This window comes from Maylandia zebra, linkage group LG9, assembly GCF_041146795.1.
Source record: "Maylandia zebra isolate NMK-2024a linkage group LG9, Mzebra_GT3a, whole genome shotgun sequence".
In the NCBI taxonomy this organism is placed as follows: Eukaryota; Metazoa; Chordata; class Actinopteri; order Cichliformes; family Cichlidae; genus Maylandia; species Maylandia zebra.
In genome coordinates, this window is record NC_135175.1 from 5,888,073 (window position 1) to 5,915,182 (window position 27,110).

At 40.9% G+C, this 27,110-nt stretch overlaps 1 long non-coding RNA gene across 1 annotated transcript; it reads left to right on the plus strand.

Annotated features, from left to right (window-relative positions):
- The first annotated feature begins 22,521 nt into the window (after positions 1-22,521).
- Positions 22,522-27,102, plus strand: LOC143420460 (uncharacterized). The gene is made up of 3 exons (XR_013100292.1): positions 22,522-22,584; positions 25,130-25,245; positions 26,167-27,102. It is a non-coding gene; the product is annotated as an uncharacterized LOC143420460 (long non-coding RNA).
- Positions 27,103-27,110: the final 8 nt, after the last annotated feature.

Here is a 27,110-nt window from a genome sequence, read left to right on the forward strand (position 1 = left end):
TTTTTTGGGAGAAAAATGTCTCTTATCACATAATAGCATGTGTCCTATTTTATCTAAGAGATAAAAAGATAACATACTTATTGTTCTTACTATTTCAAAAAATGCAAGGATATTCTGGAATTGTTGGGGTTTATTGTATAACCACATAAAACCATTACAAGTGCTAAATGCTGTCCTCACTTCAATATAATGAAAACATGTTCACATCTACCATTTATAATTACTAATATTTATTCATGATTAATTAGCACTCACACACAAAAATACACTGAACAAAAATATAAATGCAACACTTTTGTTTTTGCTCCCATTCCCCATGGGATGGACGTAGAGACCTAAAATTCATTCCAGATACACAATATAACCATCCCTCCCAAACAGTGGTCACAAATCAGTCCAAATGTGTGGTAGTGGGCACATCTGCTATATTGAGATAATCCATCCCACCTCACAGGTGTGCCACATCAGGATGCTGATCTGACATCATGAGTAGTGCACAGGTGTACCTCAGACTGCCCACAACAAAAGGCCACCCTGGAATGTGCAGTTTTGTCTCACAGCAAAATGCCACAGATGCCACAAGCAATGAGGGAGCGTGCAATTGGCATGCTGACAGCAGGAATGTCAACCAGATCTGTCGCCCGTGCATTGAATGTTCATTTCTCAACCATAAGCCGTCTCCACAGGCGTTTCAGAGAATATGGCAGCACATCCAACCGGCCTCACCACCGCAGACCTCGTGTAACCACACCAGCCCAGGACCTCCACATCCAGCAGGTTCACCTCCAAGATCGTCTGAGACCAGCCACCCAGACAGCTGCTGGAACAATTGGTTTGCACAACCAAACAATTTCTGCACAAACTGTCAGAAACCGTCTCAGGGACGCTCAACTGCATGCCCGTCGTCCTCATCGGGCTCTTGACCTGACTCCAGCTCGTCGCCGTAACAGACTTGTGTGGGCAAATGCTCACATTCGATGGCGTCTGGCACGTTGGAGAGGTGTGCGCTTCACGGATGAATCATGGTTCACATTGTTCAGGGCAGATGGCAGCTGAGAATGTCCCAGTTCTTGCATGGCCAGCATACTCACCGGACATGTCACCCATTGAGCATGTTCGGGATGTGCTTGACCGGCGTATACGACAGCGTGTACCAGTTCCCACGAATATCCAACAACCTCGCACAGCCATTGAAGTGGAGTGGACCAACATTCCACAGGCCACAATTGACAATCTGATAGACTCCATGCGACGATGTGTTGCACTGCATGAGGCAAATGGTGGTCACACCAGATACTGACCGGTTCTGGGTCCCCAGACCCCCAATAGCGCAAAAAACTGCACATTCCAGGGTGGCCTTTTGTTGTGGGCAGTCTGAGGTACACCTGTGCACTACTCATGATGTCAGATCAGCATCCTGATGTGGCACACCTGTGAGGTGGGATGGATTATCTCAATATAGCAGATGTGCCCACTACCACACATTTGGACTGATTTGTGACCACTGTTTGGGAGGGATGGTTATATTGTGTATCTGGAATGAATTTTAGGTCTCTACGTCCATCCCATGGGGAATGGGAGCAAAAACAAAAGTGTTGCGTTTATATTTTTGTTCAGTGTATCTATTTAAACTCACTGAACTGGATTCACGCCAGTGGTAGGAAAGCTTGAATGTGTGGGACTTGCATATGTGTTTCCTACACTTTATATCAGATATTCAAACTCCATTGAAGAGGGTGCACCTGCCCCATGAATTTGAACCAGGAACCTTGTGTCTGCGAGGCATCAATACTAACAACAGCATGCCACCCCATTACAGAGCTTGTCTTAACAGTGTTTTCACAAACAGGGGTTTGGTTGTTAGACTAGTGGCAAGGGTTGGCTTCTTAAATTAATTGTGATATTTAAGCAATTCTATAAATCACTGAGCATCTTTCTCTTTCATTTTTAAAAGGTATAGTTGAATACAGAATATAAAATGAAAACATGAGACCTTAGAAAGGAGATAATACATAATTCGAAACACAAAAACATACGCATTTAGTAAGCGGCAATCAACACCCTCTTCCATTCCTTAATTCTCCCTTTAAACAATGTAGTCTAAAGCCCCACCTCACATCTACCCCTCATTTATCATTTTAATATGCTTGTTGGGAGGCAGAAAAAGGGGGAATTAAATACGAGGAGGGAGTCTTTAAAGAGAACAAATGAAAAACTGATTCATTGCTCTGTCCCAGTATGAGAGATTAATGTTCAAATGTCATTATTACTTCCATTGCTATTACTATGAACGTAATAATGACAAAATCAGAACAAAATCATCTGTGTAAGACAGAGACATTGAGTAAAACACAGTTATATCATTAAAGATTCAATAGCACCTAAGGAGGTGGTATTAATTACAGGCTAAACTAAAAGTTAATTGTTGAGAGGATGCTACTGCCCATCATAATGATGACAATGACCATAGTTCAGTTTGCTTTCTAATTAGTTGGCGATCATCAAATGAGGCATAAAAATGATTTGTACTGAACACAGTTTAATTATACATTTTTTTTACATTAATTTAAATTTATTTCCAAAGTTTAAAACACACCAAAATGATGAGAATGACAAAATATAACCTTTTAATAATAAACAAAATTACTATTATTGTACTTATAATAAAGTAGATTTTTATAACGCCTTTCAAGAATTCCAAGGATGCTTTAAAAAGCAGTTTAAATAAACAAAACTATATAAATAAACAAATCAAGGGTAAAGAGAACAGCTATCCGGTTGTTCAGTGATGACGCGACGAATCCTACTTCCGGGTCTAAAGTAGTCTGCGTTTAATATGGCTTTTGTGTTGTTAACATGTTTAATGTTATGTATTTTCTTCTATTTGATCTCAAAAAGCTCCTAAAACAGTCAGTGATCACTGTTGACCTCCCTCGGCTTTTATTACCGCTAATCATTTATTTAAGCTCAGTTTTTAAAACCTTAGGATGTAACTACAGCCCAGCCCATGCAGCAGTATATGAATGACTAACCTCGTATTGTGGATGGATTATCTCAGTTGTTCTCCTGGCTGAAGTTTGGTCCTTTTACAGCATCCTGCCATGCGATTACATTTGTTCCTGACCACCGAGAACACTCACGGTAACTTTTATCGAGTGGAAAAAAAGTTAGCTTGTTTATATTATGCTAACATAGCTGTGTCGCTAGCGGTCACGTAGCACATCATTATATACCAGCTAGCCCAACTTCAGTAACCCTACAAACGTCACTGCTGTTTAGTTTTCTGTCTTCATTTATGCTGGAAGTGATAACAGAGCTGTACGTTTTAATTTGTTTCCAAAACCCCGCAGTCAGGACATGCTATATTGTATTCAGATAGAAGCTAGCGAGCTAACTCCCTGCTAACTTCTAACTCTTTTAAATGTCATAAATTCCGTTTTCATGGATGCCTGGATGTTAAACTCAATTGTTATACCTGGTAGAGCAGAACGCTGATCATTTTATTAAAGATGAAAGACTTTAGACAGTTTTTCAACTCTCAGTAATGCCATAGTGATCGTTTGATATATGGACCTGCAGCGGAGTTTAGACCCAGACACGGCTAGTGACGTCACTGTTCATACTGCTGATCTCTGTACATTTAATATATATGTATATACATGCACGTATGTGTGTGTGTATATATATACATATATATATATACACCCAGCACGCCCCTGCGGGCGGTTTATCCTTCAAGCTCGGGTCCTCTACCAGAGGCCTGGGAGCTTGAGGGTCCTGCGCAGTATCTTAGCTGTTCCCAGGACTGCGCTCTTCTGGACAGAGATCTCCGATGTTATTCCCGGGATCTGCTGGAGCCACTCGCCTAGCTTGGGAGTCACCGCACCTAGTGCTCCGATTACATATATATTATATATATATATATATATATATATATATATATATATATATATATATATATATATATTAGGGGTGCAACGATACACAAAATTCACGGTTCGGTTCGGTTCGATACTTTGGTGTCACGGTTCGATATTTTTTCGATACAAAAAAAAATATTCATGCCTTTTTAATTTGTCATTTATTAAATTTTCACGGCACATTCCGCACCACATCTCTGTGCGTTCATTATTTGTTTGAAGCCAGCTCACCTCCTGCAACCACTTTTCCGAGAATACGTGCTTCTTTTGTGGTTCGGACTCCTTCTGACATTTCTTTGGAGGTGGAGGAACACCAAAGTAATTGCTTAAAGGAGCTTCTTCGATATCTTTAAGAGTTCTAAACAAATGTCTGTCCTCCTCCTGAAAATCTTATGTATGCAAACGCGCGTTGCAACTTATTATCGGACCACTTATGTGCAGCCCTGGTTATTTAGCTCGTCATAATGCAGCCACAGAAATTCTTTTGTCCATGAAACCATAAAGCTGCACTTTCTTTTTGCCCTATAGCCTGATTTGTCATAACTTTTCCGTTTTGTGGTAAGCTTTTCTTTGGCTGTCACTTCTTCACCCTGACCTGTCTTATTTGGCTCAGCAGAACTAAAATATATATCCTGCTGCTCTTACTCACGCACTCACATAACGCTCAGCGATTCTCTGCGCGATCAACCTCTCATATGTTTAAGCTGCGGGAGATTTCACTTGTCATGTTTGCATAGTAAGCTAACGATTGATAAGACGATGTCAGAGGAATTGGTGCGCAAATTATCATCACTCACCAATCAGTGCTGACGCTCTCTATACACAGTTCGCGCGATTGCAAAGTGAAAGCAAAAAACAAGCGCAAATTCAAACGCGATTTCAATATGTCACATATTGACAGTGGCTCATCGATGCCAATGACATAATTACCCAGCTACATTTCCGAAAGAATGCAAAAGCATTGACATATATTTTTCCTTCCTACGATAGGCCGACGGGCAGGGCAGAGATAGATTTTGGTAGCCCGACTGGAAAAATCGCTAGCCCCGGGACGTCGGGCTAGCGATATTGCGAGCCCTGTATCTGATTGAGGAATCACTCATCTTTGGAAAAGAGAGTTTATTACAGAGAAATGGCTCTTTCCAAAATAAAAGCTATACTATCCGCTTCTTCTGGGCTATATTCTCAGCAGCATATTAAACATATCAGGTCCCCATAGGGAGAATCATGTGCTAACGGCTGTCTAAATGACTCGGGTAAAGCTTGTACCATGCCTGCTTGTTGTTTTTGTCTGCTTCCACTTGTCATATTCGTTGTGTTCCCACTAGTGCTGTCAGCGTTAATCTCGTTGAAATGACATTAACGCCACAACACGGCAAATCTCCGTTAACGAGCTACCGCAGATCGCCCGTGCATGGGGCTGGACAGGCAACACGTTAACGAGCTAACTGCGCTAACACACTAGCTCCCACCCATGTAATTGAGCATTGCGTGGCACATCCAACATACTGTTTTACTTTAGTCCATGACTAAAGTAAAACACAAGCTTATACCTTCAGGGTCATACTTCACGTGAAAACCAAAATAGTTCCAAACGCCAGATCTGAATGAGGGTGGGGGAGGTTCAATTTGCCATGTTGCAAGGAGAGCTTAACTTCTTTCTCACTAGCTTGCCCTGCGCTCAGTGAATCTGCGTTCGACTACTCCGCCTAGGCTGCACTGTCGAGCGCAGATCCACTGAGCGCTCAACACAGACAGCATCGTCAGAAGGAAAGTTGATAAAATAAATTAAAAATTTTGTATTGTTCGATACATATGTGTACCGAACCGAAAGCACTGTATCGAACGGTTCAATATCGATACAAGTATCGTTGCACCCCTAATGTATAGATATATATATATATATAGATATGAAGCTATTAATTTGTAATTTTTGTATGTTTGAAAACGGACCACTTCATATCTATGATGTTTTACTAGTGCTAGTCGAGTTCTGGCGTTGTATAATGATACATCTGTAAAGGAGAGGGTGGGGAAAGGAAGACACTATATACAAAAAGTGCCGCAGACCATACATAAATCCTTCTGATTGATATGTGACCGATCCTTCCACTCCAACACATAGTGTCAGACGTGCACGTACAGTCACCAGAAAATAAATGGATATATCCTTCACCATCCCAAACGAGTAAATTAAGGTTTAAGATAACCTTTATTAGTCCCACGTTTGGGAAATTTGTTTTGTTACAGCAGTGGACAGTGCAAAGTTGCATAGAAAAATTAGAGAAAAACACTGGAATAAGATATCAATAAGTTACTGTACACAATAGAATAAAATAAAATACTATATACAATCGAATAAAATAGAATAAAATAGAATACTAATGCTATATACAGTTGAGTATAATACAACGATGCCAGAAAAGAGTAATGCACTTAGTGTTATTGCTAATGCACATGTGTGGATATGTGTGATCAGTTGAAGTAAAAAGTAAAAGTAAAATTTTATTTATATAGCACCTTTCAAGATAAAAATCACAAAGTGCTTCACAGGAGCTAAAACCTAAAAATAAAAATCAACCAAAAGCAAGTTTAAAAAGATGAGCTTTTAGGTGTTTTTTAAAAGCAACCACGGAGTCCACAGATCTCAGGCTCAAAGGGAGAGAGTTCCACAATCTGGGGGCCACAGTTCCAAAAGCTTTGTCGCCTTTTGTTTTCAGCCTCGTGTGTTGGACAGCAAGCAAGCCCTGGTCACATGACCTCAGGGACCTGCTGGGAATGTATAGATGTAAAAGTTCATTTATATACAGGGAGTGCAGAATTATTAGGCAAATGAGTATTTTGTCCACATCATCCTCTTCATGCATGTTGTCTTACTCCAAGCTGTATAGGCTCGAAAGCCTACTACCAATTAAGCATATTAGGTGATGTGCATCTCTGTAATGAGAAGGGGTGTGGTCTAATGACATCAACACCCTATATCAGGTGTGCATAATTATTAGGCAACGTCCTTTCCTTTGGCAAAATGGGTCAAAAGAAGGACTTGACAGGCTCAGAAAAGTCAAAAATAGTGAGATATCTTGCAGAGGGATGCAGCAGTCTCAAAATTGCAAAGCTTCTGAAGCGTGATCATCGAACAATCAAGCGTTTCATTCAAAATAGTCAACAGGGTCGCAAGAAGCGTGTGGAAAAACCAAGGCGCAAAATAACTGCCCATGAACTGAGAAAAGTCAAGCGTGCAGCTGCCAAGATGCCACTTGCCACCAGTTTGGCCATATTTCAGAGCTGCAACATCACTGGAGTGCCCAAAAGCACAAGGTGTGCAATACTCAGAGACATGGCCAAGGTAAGAAAGGCTGAAAGACGACCACCACTGAACAAGACACACAAGCTGAAACGTCAAGACTGGGCCAAGAAATATCTCAAGACTGATTTTTCTAAGGTTTTATGGACTGATGAAATGAGAGTGAGTCTTGATGGGCCAGATGGATGGACCCATCAAATAATTGAAATGGGTATATATTTGTTTTTTGTTAAGTTGCCTAATAATTATGCACAGTAATAGTCACCTGCACACACAGATATCCCCCTAAAATAGCTAAAACTAAAAACAAACTAAAAACTACTTCCAAAAACATTCAGCTTTGATATTAATGAGTTTTTGGGTTCATTGAGAACATGGTTGTTGTTCAATAATAAAATTATTCCTCAAAAATACAACTTGCCTAATAATTCTGCACTCCCTGTATGTTGGTGCTTGTCTATGCAGAGCCCTGAAAGTCAAGGTCAAAACCTTAAAGTGGATTCTGATTTTAACGAGGAGCCAGTGCAGCTGAATCAGCAGGGGTGTGACATGGGAGTACTTGGAGGATGTGGTCAGAAGCTCTGCAGCAACATTCTGAACAACTTGCAGATGCCCCAAAGAGGCTTTACATAAACAAGTAAACAAAGAATTACAATAATCCAGATGAGATGAAACAAATGCATGAATGACAATTTCTAATTTGGAGCGCGATACAATGGGACTCAGCTTAGCAATGTTTCTCAAGTGATAAAAACAGGAGCGAACCAGAGATTTTACATGGGCATTTAAAGTCAGAGCTGAGTCAATAGTAACACCAAGGTTCCTGATAGACGGTTTGGCAAATGTAGCAAGTGGACCCAAGTTTTCCATAACACTTGGTACAAAATTTTTAGGAGCACAAACAAGGACTTCAGTATTCTCCTCATTTAGTTGAAGAAAGTTTCCAGCTATCCAACATCTAATGGAGTCTATGCACTTATGCAAAATCTGTAGCTTGGAAACATCATGGGGCTTAAAGGAGATATATAACTGAATATCATCTGCATAGCAGTGATACGAAATGTCCTTAAAAGTGCTCAATAAGTGTTGAAGAGAAAGTAAATACAGCAAGAACAATAAAGGCCCCAAAACTGAACCTTGTGGCACACCATAGGCAAGAAAAGTAGAAGAGGAACTGTACTTAGAGGTAGCCACAGAAAAGGATCGTTCATGCAAAGAGGATTCAAACCAGTCGAAAGCAGCCCCTGATATACCCACCCAGTGTCTCAGCCTGTCTAGCAGAATATGATGGTCCACAGTATCAAAGGCGGAGGTCAGGTCCAACATCAACAGAACGGAGCATTCTCCTGCATCACATCTCATCAAAATGTCGTTGGAGACTATAAGAAGTGAAGTTTCAGTAGAGTGAGCTCTACGAAAGCCAGATTGGAATTTATCCAGAATGCTGTATTCATCTAGAACAGCTATAAGCTGCTTAGCCACAACCTTTTCGAAAATCTTAGCAATGAACGATAATTTTGAAATCGGTCTGTAGCTACTAAGAAGAGAACCATCAAGCTTAGGTTTTTTTTTAACAGTGGGTGAATAACAGCATTCTTACAGTAAACAGGGACCTGACCAGAAACCAGTGAGGTATTAATAATTGTGAGCACACGGGGACCAATAGACTGAAAGACATTTTTAAACAAAGATCCAGGTAAAATATCAAGAGAGCAGGAGGATGCTTTCATCGAATTAACTAACTTGACCAGCTCAGGTAAGGACGCAGGTAAAAATCTTTCTAAAATTACAGGCCTAGCTTGAGTTGGAGCAGACAAGAGAGACACAGAAGGAGAGATATTGTTCCTCACGTCACTGACTTTTTCAACGAAGAAAGAAAGAAATTTTTCACAATCTTCATTTGATGAAATTGGGACAGCAGGTGGAGCAGGAGCAACAATATCACTAATGGTGTTAAATAGTACCTTGGGGTTACCTCTGCTCTTAGACACTAAGTCTGAGAAATAGGCAGCCCTCGCATCTCGAACTGAAGTGTTAAAAGAGATTAAAAGGTCCTTTAAATGAAGGAAATGGACATGCAAAGTCTTTGTTGTGGAGTCTGACAGCAGTGAGGAGGAAAGACCTGCGTTCTCTCCGTCCCAAATCGTGGGTGCTGCAGTCTGCCACTGAAGGAGCTGCTCAGTGCTGTCAGAGTCTCCTGCATGGGGTGGGAGATGTTGTCCTACAGGGATGACAGCTTAGCCATCATTCTCCTGTCACTCACCACCTCCACTGGGTCCAGAGAGCATCCTAGAACAGAGCTGGCCCTCCTGATCAGCCTGTTCAGTCTCTTCCTGTCCCCAGCAGAGATGTTGCCGCCCCAGCAGACTATGCTCGTAAAAGATGGCTGAGGCCACCACAGAGTCATAGAAGGTCTTCAGGAGTGGGCCCTCCACTCCAAAAGACCTGAGTCTCCGCAGCAGGTACAGCCCTTTCCTGTAGAGGGCGTCTGAATTATGAGTCCAGTCCAGTTTATTGTTCAGATGAACACCAAGGTACCTGTTGCTGTCCACAGTCTCAATGTTCATACCTTGGATGATCAGTGGTTGCAATGGAGGATGTTTGTGCCTGCGGAAGTCTACCACCAGCTCCTTGGTTTTACTAGTGTTGATCTGGAGGTAGTTCTGCTGGCACCAGTCCACAAAGCCTTGGGTCAGTTCTCTGTACTCCTTGTCGTCCCCATCAGTGATGAGGCCAACTATTGCAGAGTAGTGATGTGCGATACCACTGATTTCCTTTCCGATCCGATACCAAGTAATATTCAGGGTGGTATCGACGATACTGATCCAATACCGATACTTTGTACAAAAACATTTTATTTATTGTATCTCAAATTATAGCGTCATAATGATTACAGGACATCAGATTTCTTGTTCTTATCACTTAATAATGCAGAGTTCATCATATAGAAATAAAAAAAACCTGAAGTTGTGCGCTATTTGAACACGTTGCCTGCCTGCAGCACTAAAGGACTCCATGAGAGACGTCTGTCTCGCCCTAGCAGCACCTGTCCCTGTCCTCTTCTTCAGTTCGCCTCAACATAAGCTCATCATATTCTGTGATATGATTTACTCTGAGGTGTTTGACAAGGTTAATGATGTTGCCACAACCATACATCAATATTAAAACAATAAAAGGCTTGAACTACTTCAGTTGTGTGTAATTAATCTAAAATATATGAAAGTCTAATGTTTATCAGTACATTACAGAAAATAATGAACTTTATCACAATATGCTAATTTTTTGAGAAGGACCTGTATAAGTCACTTTGATAACTTAAAAATGTTATTGTTTGGCTTTTTCAGTGTTTTATTTGTTTGTGAGTAAATCGGTTTGGCTGAGATTAAAGTTATTAGATTAGATTAGATTAAATAAAACATTATTAATCCCTCGGGAGGGTTCCTCCGGGGTTTTCACACAGCTGAATAAACGTCAAACAGAAAACTGATTAAACAGAAGTGTGAGACGGTCGACAGTTTAAGTCAGCGCCCGGTTATATTTTAGATAGCAAGGAGCAGACGGCAGAGTTTCACTCCACCGAGGGAGCTCATGACGTACTACCCGGCTTTCTTTAGACCGCGAAGGCCGGGTCCTCAGGTGGAAGCAGCCACAACACCTCACTTTTTTGCCACATGTATCGCAAACTGTTTGTGGAGGTAAAATACGTTCGTACATGACTCCAACTACGCTCAAACATTGTTGTGAGTGAGCACGCCAGCGGCTGCGAGACATTTATACAGCCGTATTTCGCACAGTTTCTTATGAAAGGCGGAAGAGGAAGTAGTTCCTTTGAATGTAGACAATCCGAATGATATAGTTTCTTTCCACTGTGTTCCTGTTAATGATAAACTACAAATTTACCCTAAATTACTAAAATATCGATATTTTAATGTGAAAATCGATTCTAGAACATAAATGATTGGTATCGGAGGAATCGATATTTCAGGATCGATCCGCACATCACTATTGCAGAGTCATCAGAGAACTTCTGCAGGAAGCACTGGATGGAGTTGTGGGAGAAGTCTGCAGTGTAGATGGTGAAGAGGAACGGTGCCAGAACCGTTCCCTGTGGGGCCCCCGTACTGCCGACTACCCAGTACGACACACAGCCCTGAGTCCTCACATACTGTGGTCGGTCAGTGAGGTAGTCCAGAATCCATGTAGTGAGGTGATTGTCCACTCCAGAGTTCTCCAGCTTGTCCTTCAGGACCGTGGGAAGAATGGTGTTAACCCTCGTGTTACCCTAGCAAAAAACGGGACCATTTATGGTAATTTTCGATTTTAAATATATCAGTCATTTTAAAAGACCAGTTGCATGATACTTGCCCAGGATGTGAATTTTAGGATTATTTTTAAAATTCAATGATCCCCTCTATGGTGTGGTGTATAGTAAAGGAGATTCACATATTTACCCCCTCCCTTTGCCCTTGTACCATTTTGGGCCCCATTGACTCCCATTATAATCACATATTTTCGATATACTGTAATCCTGACATGTGATAATTTTTTTCTCGTGAATACCTAATGGATCTAAGCCTCTGCCTTCAAAATAAAGGAAAAATATGTTTTGGATCCAATGAGCACAATATTAGGCACAGCACCACCATAGACATTTTCAGTGGTTTTGAATGCAGGACATGGTTATCTTACCTTGCAAAATGCATGACAATAAAACATCTAACCACCATAAAATGGTATTGTGTGTGTCTGTGTGTGTGCATGTGTGAGTGTGTGTGTGTGTGAGTGAGTGAGAGAGAGAGAGAGAGGGAGAGAGATTATCAAAGGCCAAAGGGGCTGTGTTTATGTTTTTTTTTGAACGAGAGAGCCTCCTCTCTCTTATTGGATGCATGGTATAGTATGTTTATGCAGGTGCACCTTTGAAGTCTATGAGAATACTTTGCAGCCTGGTCTGAGTGGTCATTTCTGCACAGACACCATGAAGCGCACACTGAGTTTAGAGGAGGCTGTTGCTGCAGTTTTGCACTCTTCAGAAAGCGAAAAAGATAGCACAGGCAGTGGAGATATTTCTGGCAGCGAAGAAGGGGAGGAATATTTGCCAGGCACAGAGGAGCTTTGCAGCTTGTCTGAGGAGGAGGAGGAAGAAGAGACAGGACTGGAGGCTGACCATCAGTGGAACTCTAGAAATGGAGAAATCATGTGGCAACCCACCCATGAAGAGGTCCTGCCATTTTTTCCTCCTCCCATTTTGACCCCAGGACCAACCCACTATGCTATTGCAAGGATCAGTAGCCCTGTGAGCACGTTCAGTCTTTTTTTTGCGGAGGACATTATGCAGTTAATCCTGCATTTTACAAACCTGCAGGGCAAGAGGTCGGTGAAAGACTGGAAAGACACAGATGAGGAGGAGCTGCGGGCCTACATGGGGCTTCTGATCCTGGCTGGCCTGTACAGGTCGCAACATGAAACAACAACAAGCCTGTGGGATGGGGAGACAGGGCGTGTTCTTTTTCCTGCCACCATGTCAAGGAAAAGATTTGCACAAATTAATCTGGCAATCAGATTCGATGATCGACTTTCTCGCCCAGGTCGCTACAGGGGGGACAAGCTAACTCCCATAAAGGATTTATGGACCAAATGGAGCGACCGCCTGCCCACATTTTTTAACCCAGGGAGGGATATATGTGTAGATGAACAGCTGGTCCCTTTTAAGGGCCGCTGTTCATTCAAGCAGTATATGCCCTCCAAACCGGCTAAATATGGGCTAAAGATCTGGGCCCTCTGCGATGTGCAGACCTCCTATGCCTGGAGGCTTCAAGTGTACACAGGAAAGTCTCCATCAGCGAGCAGAGAGATCAACCAAGGCATGCGGGTGGTGCTTGAATTGACAGAGGGGCTGCAGGGCCACACAGTCACCACAGACAATTTTTTCACTTCATTTCCTCTTGCAGAGGAACTGAGGAAGAGGAGGATGGCCCTGGTGGGCACGCTGCGGTTGAACAAACCTGAGCTGCCCCCACAGCTGCTGAACATTCGACAGAGAGAAGTTCTGTCCTCTCTCTTTGCCTTTAGCCGCAACAGGGCTGTCGTATCTTACGTCCCCAAAAAAAAGGAAAAATGTTGTTGTGCTGAGCACCAGGCACAGGGAGCCTCAAGTCCAGGACTTTGGAAAGAAAAAGCCCCAGATCATCCTGGACTACAACAAATGCAAAGGGGCTGTGGACCATCTGGACCAGGTAAGCACAATTATAAGTCATTCATTCATGCCAAATTGCTTACTGTTTCTCATTGTTATAACTGATAAAGTCAGATAATGTGACTATGACAGTTTTGATATGAGATGATAATTTTAGACTATGATAGTTTTGATAGTTATGGGGGGGGGGTCTAGTTTGATGCCCACGGGCAGAAAGAAGCTCTTGCTTATGGTTGGATAAATCTGTACATATCATCTGATAATTTCTTTTTGTTTTGCAGGTTTGTGGCACCTACTCCTGCCGTCGGCAGACACGTAGGTGGCCCATGTGTCTGCTCTACCACATGATCGATGTTAGCCTCTACAATGCTTTCATCCTCTTCACCGCTGTGGAACCAGAGTGGAACAGAGGAAAGCGCTACAGGCGGCGTCTGTTCATTGACGAGGTTGGCAGAGCCCTTATCACCCCAACAATGATGACGAGAACACGGCTACCCAGAACACCATTTGCAGCCAGCCTGGTCTTACAGGCCCAGGGGAAAGAGGAGCAACAGGGGCAGCAGGAGCAGGAGGAGGAGCAGCGTTCCATGACATGAAACCAGTGCACATCGTGCAAAAGGCGCAGGAGAATTCGAATGAGCTGCTGCAAATGTGGTGAACCGGTCTGCAAAGTGCATTCCAAAATCCTTTGCGGTTCATGTTACAAGATGTAAATAACATCTTTGTTCAGTTTGTTTTGTTTGTTAGGCTTAGTTCAGTTTGTTTTTACAATAAATTTTCATTGTTCCAAAAATAATAATGCATCCAAATCAATGTTGTTATGAATTATTTGCCTATTCAAGGCTGTAATAACTTCATGCCAAATACTTCCATTTGCAAGTCATTTTTTGAAAATATTGCATATTGTGGGTTTTTCACCCCCAAAAAACAGGGTTTTTTATGACAATAAAGCCATAAAAACCTAAAAAATATTTAAAAAATAATGAAAAACTTTATATCTGTGGTTAGGTCTGAAGTTGTTTAAAAGATCTGATGTGAAAAAAATCAGAAAAAAAATTCATATATGATATTCCTATATCACCTTTTGTCAGGGGACCATTTTGGGTACGAAGGGCAAAGGATGGGTGTAAATTTTGAGGGATGCTCAAGGATTAAAGGCACTGGAGAAATCAAAGAACATAATTCTCACAGTGCTCCCAGCAGTCTCCAGGTGAGCGAGGGAACGATGCACGAGGTGAAAGATGGCATCATCCGCTCCAATGCCAGGCTGGTAGGCAAACTGAAGTAGGTCCAGTGATGAGCTCACCAGGCGCCAAAGCTGAGCGAGGACCAGCCACTCCAGGATCTTCATCAGGTGAGCAGGTTAGTGTGAGAGGTTAATGTTAATATAATAACACTTAAATGTTCATTAAATGTCCATGAACTGCTTAAAAAAATAATAAAAACAAACGGAGGGGGAAAACCCAAGCCATATCGTAAATAAGTCACTATCCAACATTAACCTATGTAATAGTGATGGGATTTCCGGCTCTTTTTAGAGATCCGGCTCTTTCGGTTCGGCTCACTAAAAAAAGCCGGCTCTTTCGGCTCCGAACCGGCTCTTCAGGTTGTTTTGTTGCTTTAATTAATTTATTATTAACAATAATATAAAATTATGCACAAAAGGAATTACTAACGCAAAAAAAGTGGTTTTATTTATATATATTTTTATATAAATATATGCGGTGGCCCCTTAGAGACAAAACACGTACAAACTCCAAAACACATTTCTAGCATGAACTGAACTTCCAAAGCAGAGCTACTAGATCACTTAAATTACACAACTGAAAGCATGTGTGTATTGTTTGTGTATTTATACACCGGCACTATTCAAATAATTTAAAAAAAAGTTCATTTACCTGTTACTACCACACACCAAATCTGGTCGTTGGAACTTGCTGGCTTGTGTAGCCACAAGATAACAAAAGCTCAACACTGCGCCCAGCATCCTGGAGCACTTCTGTTGTCTTTTGTACGTGTTTTGAGTTTTAATGTGCTTCGGAGTTTTTACATGCTTCTGAGTTTTTACGTGCTTCAGAGTTTGTACGTGCTTCGGAGTTTGTACATGTTTTTACGTGTTTTTGAGTTTGTACGTGTTTTTACGTGTTTTGGAGTTTGTACATGCTTCAGAGTTTGTACGTGATTTGAAGTTTGTATGTGCTTTGTCTCTAGGGGCCACCATAAATATACTTTTAATTATTCACTACACATAAAATGTAATAAATAAATCATATAATACATACTATTTAAATTTTCAGCTTTTTCCTTTTACAAATTTAAAGTGAAAACAACACAAAACACTGCAAATCACAACACAATTAAATATAAATTATAATATGAAAACACAAAGAAGATGCACATTCTCTGTCATATGGGCCCGCATGAATAAACTTTCTAAATCCTTTATCATCTGCAACCGAAAATAGTTGTGGATGATTACTATACATTTCTAATGTGACGTTGTTGTCCCTGGCTCTCTTTCTCTCTCTCTCCCTCTGGCTCTGTTCGTGTGCTACTGAGTGTAACTACCGCCCCTCCCCCCTCTGCCCAGCATAAAGCACAAGGCTGGCGTGCAGAGTGAAGCGGGAAAAAAAGTGCGAGAGAGAGGGTGAGAGAAAGAAAAAAAAAAAAAACACGTGACAGCTCGCGATTTTGTTTGCGAACGACCCATCACTACTATGTAAGTGATATTGCTGTTAACCTAGCTGAGGTCAACTTTGTCTAAGATAGAGCTGCTAAATAGCATTCATTCACTCATTCATGTCCACTGAATTGCTTTTTCCTGCATGGTGATTATCATTATAGTTGGCCTTGGTGTTTAGGCCAAAAGGAAGAGCAGAGGTTCCGTCATCACTCCACGGTATTGTAGGATTGTGTCGGAATCCTCTGTTGTTTCTGGTTAGCCAACAAGGCTAAAGAAAAACTTTTTTTTCTGACAGGCTGCAAGTCACAAAGTGCCTAAAGATACAATTTAAAACGGGTTAATTACTAAGCTGATTGTTTAGCAACTTTATAGACTCAGCACTGTTTTAGTCATTCAGTTTAGTGCCTTTTTATGCTTGAATGGCTCATGGGTCAGTGTTAAGTGGTTTAACAAACAAGCAAACAGAAAAAAAACAACATTCCTCTCAAAATAATCAGTTACAAGGACTGATGAAGGAGACCTTTTGTATTAGCAGAATTATACACATATGTAAAATAAAAGGTAAAAAGAACAAGCAAATGAGATATTGAGAAATTTTAGTGCCTAGTGGAACACTATCATTTAGGAACACAAAAAAATCCATGGCAATCAGTCTGCTGCTATGAACGCAGAGGAGGTTACTGGGTCATTGTCAAACTTTATTTATATATCTCATGATCCAGTCCTTCTCTTCCTGCCCTCACAGGCTGAGCTCATGTTCTGTCAGATTTAATGAGGTTGTTGAAGGTTGAGTGATGGACCAGAGCAGAACAACAGAGAGGCTGCATCCAGTTCCACTGCTTAACACCAACTAAAGAACTTCTGACAAACGAGTGCTTTCCTTCATTCCAATGAAGAATGCCACTTCTGGGTAACTCGCAGTTATACAGGAGTGACTGTGAGGTATCTAGTGCCAGCGAAAGCAAAAAACCCTAAATCACAACCATAAAATTTCCACTTTTGTCTGTGCCAGTCATGAATATTTTTTACTCTGGTCAGCAACTAATCCATTTTACCCAAAGTTCAGATTTTTGTCTAGTTTGTCATCCTCAAATATAGATGCTATCTTTCTGGAGGTACTCATAGACAGTTGCCACTGTTGTATGCAGTTATATGTGTAAGTGCATGTAACTGTGTTTAAACTGCTGGGGGAATTAGTGTTGGATAAACTGGCATGTGAAATCTACACTAATTGTAATAGATGATGTTTCCAACAAAATCGGACTATCACCTATCTAAGAAGCAAGGGAAGCATTTAAGGAGAATGTGATAGTTGCAGGTTTCTTTTCCATCATCACTGGAGAAGCTGTGTGGCCCTCTTGCCAGGATTAAGAATATCTTTATTGGCCTTGCACAAAAGAGGCTTTAGTTTTAGAAGTAAACAAGAAACAGTAATTCCCATAAAATGAAGGAATTACACAAAAATTATTTTATTGTTTTCCCAATTTATTCAGTTGGCTCTTAGTGATGGGATTTCCGGCTCTTTTTAGAGAACCGGCTCTTTTGGTTCGGCTCACTAAAAAGAGCCGGCTCTTTCAGCTCCGAACCGGCTCTTCAGGTTGTTTTGTTGTTTTAATTAATTTATTATTAACAATAATATAAAATTATGCACAAAAGGAATTACTAATGTAAAAAAAGTGGTTTTATTTATATATGTTTATACATAAATATATGCAGTGGCCCCTAGAGACAAAACACGTACAAACTCCAAAAAGCACATACAAACTCCAAAACACATTTCTAGCATGAACTGAACTTCCAAAACAGAGCTACCTAGATCACCTAAATTACACAATTGAAAGCATGAAAGCATATGTGTATTGTTTGTGTATTTATACACAAGCATTAATATATTATTCAAATACATGTTATAAAACAAAACAAACTTGGGATCTCGCAAAACTTTTGCGAGATCTTGCAAAAGTTTTAGCCGCATTCTTCCCATTAGCTCGAAGCTAACGGGAGGTCGAGACCTACTACAGCCGGGAGGAACACCACTTTCCCGGCACATCGTGCCTCGACCTCCCGGTCGGCTTCGAGCCGGCGTCCGAAGAATGCAGCTAAAAGTTTTGCGAGATCTCGCAAAAATTTTGCGAGATCCCGAGTTAGTTTTGTGAGATCTCGCAAAAGTCCGTCTTAATTTTTTTTCTCCCATGTCCCCTGCGGGGCTCCGTACGAGAGAGAGGGTGAGAGAAAGAAAGAAAAAAAAAACGGCTCGCGATAAGGAGCCGGCTCGCGTCGTTCACGTCAAAGAACCGGCTCTAAGAGCCATTTCGTTCGCGACCGACCCATCACTATTGGCTCTGCCAGACTGGCTACAAATACAATCAAATTGAAAAACAACAAACAAAAAAAAAATTGAAAAACAACGTACTACTGCCAGGTATTGGGACAGTGGGACAGTGTTTTGTTCTTTCACGTGGCGAGTTGGGATGGTCAGATTAGACTCCTTAGACTTAAAACTCCTTATGGCAGTAGCCATACCTGACAGTCTGTCTCCTCCTCTAAAGACGTTCATCAGTGGTGATCTTGCTGCTTAACACTCACTTGTAAATAAACCTTTAAAGTCTTCTAATGGTTGCAGGCTGCTCTTTGGGTCAAAAAAATTAGAAAACTATGACAGCTATATGAATCAAAGCAACCCAAACCAGGGCGAGGATATGATACTGTGTGAATAGCTGAGAACAGTAGTATATATGTATTTTGTGTGTTTACTAAGAGTATCATATTACAGATGACTTTCTATACACCTGCTGTACTGCGGCATGTAAAAAGCAATGAAAAAGAAAAAAGGAAAGAGACAAAAAAAAACTTTCATCCATCCATAGATGATTTTTAAAAAATAATTTACTTAATATTGTCAGGTTTTATGGTCTGGCAGGCAAAGTAGAACCCAAGTGCAGGACTGCGAACGTACGAGGTAAAAGTCAAAACAGCTTTTTTGCTGAAGACTTGCGAACTTAACAAAACATGAGTCAGGAACACACACGAACATACACACAAGATGGTGATTAGAGAAGTGGAGACAGCTGGGAGCACAGCATCGAGAAATCAGGAGTAACAAGAAAGGAGAGGCAAAACTGAACATAACACACACAAGAGAAAGGACTCTCAAAATGCAACAGAGTAACTTCCACAAGATACGCTGAAGACAAGACACAGAGATGGAACTTGGAGACAAAACTAGAATCAGAAATATAGATAACAAACTCATTACAAAAAGCAAAACTCAAGATTAAACTGCACAGAACTTGAATTTAAATACAACCCCTTGTGCAAAAGAAAGAATCTTGACTCCACAACAAAACTCAAAATGCTGGGTCAATGACCTAGGACCATAACATATACTGAGAAAGACAGCACATGTAGAACTTTTTTTTGTACCATGTAACACATCCTACCACCATTTTACTTTAAAAATATACATATAAAAATAGTGTGAAAAACAAACCAAAAAACCTGGGTTCTTGGTTGTGATAAGTCACCAGTGTTTCCATAGCATTTTAATAGCACGTCTACTCAAAAACAACGTAAAAATTAAGAAAAGATCTCGAACTGGTCTGTCCATTTCATATAAATTAAGAAAATGTTTTTGGATATATTCTAGAATGAGACACTATAAACATGCATTTTTATTTCTAATATTTCTAAATATTAGACAGATATTTGCAGAGATTGCATTTGTGACATTGTTTTAATGCCTGATTACATTCATTACATACTATATATATTTGTGTACATTTGGTAGAGTATACTTTTGGTGATTTTGTCTTTCCTGCTTCTTCATCCAAACACTATTCCTGTCTCTCCATATCCAACAAGTCAATGTCTATTCAGTGTTCTGATTTATGGCCTGCTATTGTTGTTGCTTTGTGATATTGTTGAACAGTGCAGACTGTGATTGCCTCTTCAGACCCCTTGCCACTCTATACCCTGTTCTGTCACCACAGGGCCCCCTTGAGGACCTTACATACACTCTAATTGGTTTGGGAAGGATTTGGCAGCCTTTGAACTAAGGACAGCAGAGAATGTGAAGAGTGAGGCTGAGCTACTAAAAAAGAAAGAAAGAAAGAAAGAAAATGACCAAGAAAAGGAAGAGAGGAGTGGTAAAGTGAATGAGTGGTTTTTTTTTTTTTTTAATCATGCACCGATAACGCTGAAACATCACAATGCTATGCATTCTACTTTTGAATAAACAACACTGACATGTGCAGTAATGCAAGTTGAATGCAAACTAGCCTTAAATTGGACAGATCAGGGTGGAGTGAAATACATTCACATGCGGACACAGAAAGGGGCGGATGAAACATGTCTGACAGACAGAAAACTGTCAATTAAAAATGATCTGTGAAAGCCAAGGCTATTTTGAAGTCAAACCTACTCCAATGTAAGTCTGATGAGTGGAGTTAGTTATGAGACACAAATTTCTTCTTTATCACTGTAACCTTTTAAAGTAATCCAGAGTGAAAGCACGTTTTTGGACAATTAGTTAATCTCCGTCATGCAACTCTCTTTTGCAGTATGCAGAAGATTTCTGAATATAAATGTCATTTTATAGACTGCCACTAACAGACATTTTGAGAGACGTGACTTGTGAAATGCCATACAGTCATGTTCACTCTGGGTTCAGCTAGCTATGAACTAGCTATGTTCATCATCTGAAATTAGCACTGAGCTCTTTCAGTCCACTTCACTTTAAGCAGATCCAGCCAGTGTGTGTATTGTCTGTGCATTTGGGTCGGTGACAGTTCAAAAAAGGAGATTGTTTTTGTTCCGTTTTAGCTCCTGATGATGACCAGGTATGCTTAATTATTATATGCTTTGTTTGTTAGCAGGGTACAGTTACTGCTTACATTATGGTAAAAGAGTCATTCCTGAACCTTTAGATGTGGTTGGTTTTTACATGTGTTTTTCTGTCAGAAACAACATGGCAAGTGAGATCAATAAAAGGTAGTTAAGGAATAATATTTTTTTGATATAAAACTCTTCTGCTGGAAAATTGCTGGGTTACAGCTGGGCATTCTCTGTATAAATCTAACAGCTTACGTGGAGCAAAAACTATGGCATGACGTATAAAACTGTATACAGTGCAATTTGCAGTAAGTTGCCAAAACTTATTAAATAAATGTGGATGTAATATAGTTTACAATAATGTTACCGACATATGAGTTAATATTTTAACCCATATCCAATTTCTTCCACCTATGCAGGTTGCAGGGGCAGTTTTCTTTGCAAAAATGCTCAGACCTATTCATTACTCATTGACCTACTCAATGCTCAGACCTACCCACGCTACTCATTACTGAGTTCATGTTTGTGACTTTGATTTCTGTTTTGGGGGGTTTAAGGGGTTTTTGGGGGTGTGGTCCTAAACTTTTGATCAACTGTTAAACAGCTTCTTTGAGTTTAAGCTTTGTTTCCAATAAATTCCATACTCAAAAAATGTTTTGTCCGACTCCCATTTCCTCTTGTTGCTGAAGCTCTACTACTACTATTACTTTGAACCTTGTTAAGATCCAACCATGCAAAATATGATTTTTTGCCATTTTTCAAGTGGTCTTAAACTTTTGATCAGGACTGTATTACAAGGCCCGGGAGCCAGAGTGAGCGGGAGACGGATGAATGGTTGAGTTTTCCTTCCTGTCCTTAGATGGGGGTGAAACAGGGGCGAGCAGGGGGCAGGCAGGCGAAGTGAGGGAAATCCGTACTTTTTGGTGGAGGTGAATGAGAAGCCGGCACGTGGCTGCAAACAGTGACAATGATGAGAGTGGAGGTGATGGAAGCTGCAGGCACAACCAGAGGACACAATTGTTGAAGAATAAATCAAAAAGCGATGAAGCCGTGTTGTCACCATAGGTACCTGACAGACCGGTGAGGAAGAGATGGCCATGACTTAAATGCAGCTACGCTGATTGCTGCTGACGAGCGGCGGATGGGTGAGAGTGGACTGTGTTCCGCCCCGGATCGGATCCAGGAAAACACAGGCAGGGACAGAAAAACACTAGCCGGTAACTTAGACCTAGACACTCGAGGCAGCTGCTTCAGGTTTGTGAACCTTGAAATTATTTGCAAAGTAAAATGAGAAAAACGGTGCAAACTGAGGTGTGAACAGTTTGAGACTTACCTTAAAAGATGCTGCTATTTTTGCAAAAATATAAGGGATCTATATAATTAGAAACAGTCATTACATTATCTTACTACTACTATTGCAGGAGGATTTCATTTTTTTTAAATTGAAGTTTATTATTAGTTTTATATTAATTTAGATGCATGCAAATATAGGACTTATAAATACAGGCCTGAATACATATTTCATTTATGCACTTTACAACTCTATGGACATTTTGCTAAAATACCATGTTTGTTATTACAGGTGCCTGCTAGTCAGTTGGAGTCTGAAAGAAGAGATACACAACGGTGAATGGTTGGAGAACATTTGACTTTGGTGTGTGTGTGTGTGGTGCAAGGGGTACGGGTGGGAGTGGGGATGGGGGGTAGTGATGGATGGCAAAGCCCAGCTGAGCATATTGCTCCCTTAATAAAAGCTGCCCTGCAATCCACATGCAGCTGAGGGTGTATTTTCTCTCTGTGACTCCCTCCTCACTTCACCATCATTTTTAAGAGCGAAAACTGGTTTAAGTGTCAGAAAGAATGATGCCCCTCGTCATACTGCACCTCACCTCTGAGCAGTATCAACAGCTATATTCACACCATGTGGCTCTCTATTGGTGTGTGCTGTTTTCTTTTTTAACTCCTGTTTTTACCAAGGGTCCAGAACAGGCAAGTAAGACAGAAGACAATGTCAAACTTTCATCAAATAAGTTGTTACCCAAAAGTAACGTTAGTCTTTTCTTTAAGACGACTTGGTTGGTAATAGATTTTTATTTTTTAAATGTCATCAGTTCTAGAGAGGAATTGTGACTTTGGTTAATATTAGCCCTCATTTTGAAGTAGGGTTGCCAACTCCCTGAAAAATAAATAAGGGACACCTCGTGGCCAGGGCCGGGCAGCCCAGTTCACCCTTCCCAGTGTGGTGAATTTTGTAGCTCTTTTTTTTGTGTGTGAAATTATTTTTTAACCATTTGACTTGAATTTGATTTAAGCAGATGCATATTCTTTGTGATATGACCATATGGGAAACAAATTATCATTTAGCCATTTATTTTTAGCTCAAAATGACAACATTAACACAGTAAAACAGGTCTCTTTCTTAAACAGAAGCCTGTCATGCTTAACTTTTGAGAATATAAGTAAATCTTTCTTTAAAAGAACTCTGTCCTGCTTAACTTAAAGCTGCTCCTGTTTGTAAACCCACTTGTTCCCATGATTACGCATCATAACTCATCATCATTATTAATCTATGTATTACTTTTATGTATTAGTGATCTATTTGTTGTACTCATGTATCCTTGCAGTTGTTTATTACACAAAATAAATTATATTATCACACTTCTGGCCACATAGCGCTGATATTCACTGCACATGCCCATATTAACCTTAACCAGAGGGTTTAAAAAAACAAACCAATGTTTACATACCATATCTGCTTCTGCCGTGGCCTGGTGGACAAAAAATTGGTTAAGGGTTCCCCGAGCTTTCACGCCCCTCATGTTCTTCATGTGCCCACCACTAGAAGCATGCCTATGGAAAAAGTGCGCCGGCGCACAGTGCACTGCGCTTTATAGGTGTTATCGTGCACTTTTCCAGCCAGGTGTTTTCCTTTTCCCATCCCTCCCTGTACTTTTGCAGCCTTTTTTTTCTCTGAGGGGAACAAACATTGCTGGTCTAATGCTGGGCTTACACTGTGCGATTTTTGGCCCATTTTGAGATGATTTTTGAGTCGTGCGACCGATTTGGTGATCGGCCCGATTTTGGCCTTCATCGTGCATCGTGTAGTATACGTGGGGTAACGAGAAGCGATTAACACCTCATGACCAGCTCCCGATCATCAATCGCTCGTGAGCCGCTCACACTGCTCACGCGCAAACACGTAAACGTCGGTGAAAAAGATGGAGCAGCACGGCTGTGCAGCGTGTGATCTGGACACAAGCGATGGAGGCACAACTTGTAGAACTTTGGAAAGCTCATCCGAGCCTTTTCGATGTGGCATCACAAAATTATCACGACCACAACAACCGTGAAAATAGTTGGATCTACACTGCTGCTCAATCACAGCTGCCTGATTAATGTTTTTCATTAGCAATTTAGCAAAGTTGATGGTGGTGGTGTGTCTGTGTGAGTGAAAGACAGAGAGAGCGAGCGACAGATTTTCTGTTATAACCTTCATTTTATGGAGGCACAGTGTGAGCGCTCAGGTCGCATCAGAGCATCGGGCGGTATAGTGTGAGACTCTGCATCGTGACCTACCAACTTCTAACCCCTGCGAGTCAATCGTGCAGTTTGAGCAGAAGCTGAATCGCGTGACTGAAAAAATCGCACAGTGTCTGCCCAGCTTTAGGCGTACTGTCGTCCGAGACTTGCACCGCAGTTTGTTTCACATTTTCTCCAATTGGTATTTTGAGATGAGACAAATTAATAAAATGCATTTCACTATGGGCTATAATAAAGTACAGTCAATGAAACTGAGTAAAATCAATGTCAAACATTTTAGTAGACTTGAATAAAATAACTAGCATCTAAAATCAAACTGTAAGACTTCAGTTTGTGCATGAATTTGGACACTCAAATGTTATTAATTTTGACATAATTAGCTTTTCTGTGTTTTAAAACTATAAACTGCTTTTCATACTTAGCCTTCAACAGTTTGTCCACATGTGCCTAGAAGTCCCATAGGATGTTAGCCCGGTCATCCTCATTCTCTTCCAGGCCATACTCGCCACAAATGTTCCAGTATACTATGCTAGCCATTTGGTTATGGCATCTCACTATGACATTGTACGCTAGGTGAAAGGAAGGTGGCTAAGGACTGATGCTGGCTGCACTGTCTTGTTTTTATGTCAGTGTCTTCTATCTATTCCTTTGGCCTGCAGATCTGATGACTGTCAGGGTATAGGTGTCGATTGCCCAGATCTTGTCCTTCCCATTCAACTGAGTCTGCAGGACTTGGTGGTTGAGGCATTTCTAGTGGTCCCCTCATGATTCCCAGGTACGTATCGTTGTCCTTGATGTCTGCAATGTTACCTTGCCTACTGAGGGGGTTCAGGCCTATGCAGAACAGTGGGGACAGAGCATCTTCTTGCTAGATCCTGTACTTGACCGTGACTTTTACTGTTGGCTTGAAGTTGGCCTGTGGTGTTGCACCAGCCCTTTGTGCTGTCTTGAGCTTGGCCTCTAGTCTCCTTCGTATGGAGTTCAACTCATCCATCCATCCATCCATTCGCTACCGCTTATCCTTTTCAGGGTCGCGGGGGGTGCTGGAGCCAATCCCAGCTGTCATAGGGCGAGAGGCGGGGTACACCCTGGACAGGTTGCCAGTCTGTCGCAGGGCTAACACACAAGGACATTCATACTCACATTCACACCTAGTGGCAATTTGGATTATCCAATTAACCTATCCCCACAAACTGCATGTCTTTGGACGGTGGGAGGAAGCCGGAGTACCCGGAGGGAACCCACGCAGACACGGTGAGAACATGCAAACTCCACACAGAAAGACCCTGGCCTGATGGTGGAATTGAACTCAGGACCTTCTTGCTGTGCGGCAACAGTGCTAACCACCGTGCTGCCCGGAGTTCAACTCAATTCAATTAAATATTATTTCTATAGCACCAAATCACAACAGCAGTTGCCTCAAGGTGATTTATTTTGTAAGCTAAATATCCTACAATAATACAAAGAAAAAAAGAAAAACCAAACGATCATATGACGCGCCCTATGAGCAAGCACTTTGGCAACAGTGGGAAGGAAAAACTCCCATTTAACAGGAAGAAATGTCCAGAGAGACAGGATGATAAGTTGTGGCTGGACACTGGGTGATTAAATATCAACAACGGTGACTGGATGTCTAGAGAGAATTGATTTTATAATTTTTGACTCCCCCCCCCCCCCTTTTTTTTTTCCCTGTCAGATTATAATTTCAAGAGGATTCGGAATTCCATGGTCTCCTACTGGATTACAACTTCCAAGGACTTGAATCCTGTCTTATTGGGTCATATCTACACAGAAGGGACAAGGCATGCCTATTCTCTCCAACCTCTCTCCTCTGAAAGATCAGAACAAAGTGAGCAATACCATAGAGTAGGTTAAATAGATAATTATAATTCAAGTGATGTGATTATTTGTTATTATCATAATTATTACTTTTTATTTATTGCTTTGTTCCTGGGAAAATTGCTTTGAGAAATTATCCCACATTCAAAACTCTAAATTGTGTACATTACCTTCTTAACCCTTTGATTTTTACCTTTACTGCTTCACAGAGTATTAGTTTACATCGGTATCGATAGCACTTCCAGGTTACTCCAACCTTTAAAAGTAACAGACCCCAGGGACTATTTTCCAGACCACTAAACCCAGTCATGTTGCAATGAGCGTGGCTGGTAAAATTTGCAAGGCTGCGCAGGTTGAATTTAATGAATGAATGAATGAATTTAATACAAGAGAAACTATGGAACAGGTGAAGCACTGTGAATAGTTTCCAGATGGACTGTGCAAATAATAGAAGAACACAAAAAATTAATTGTGATACTGTTAGTGTGCAATGTATGTAAATGTGAACGTGACTCTGTTTTTTTCTCCAATATGAATTGCAGAAATTCATATTGGAGAATTTAAATGACACAACTGACCTTAAATTGCCACAGTCAGATTTTTGTGTCAGCTTTGTGTACAATATATTGGCAATGAATCTGCATTTATAATTACATTAATTGCAAATTTGTGATTAATTGCAAATCTCTGTCAATCTGTTTGAGAGTGATTACATTCACAGTTACAGAGTGGAAGAGGGACAGGTTGCCACCCACTCTAAGTGATCTTTGAGATTGAAGGTGGTCACTGAGAAGTCGAGGG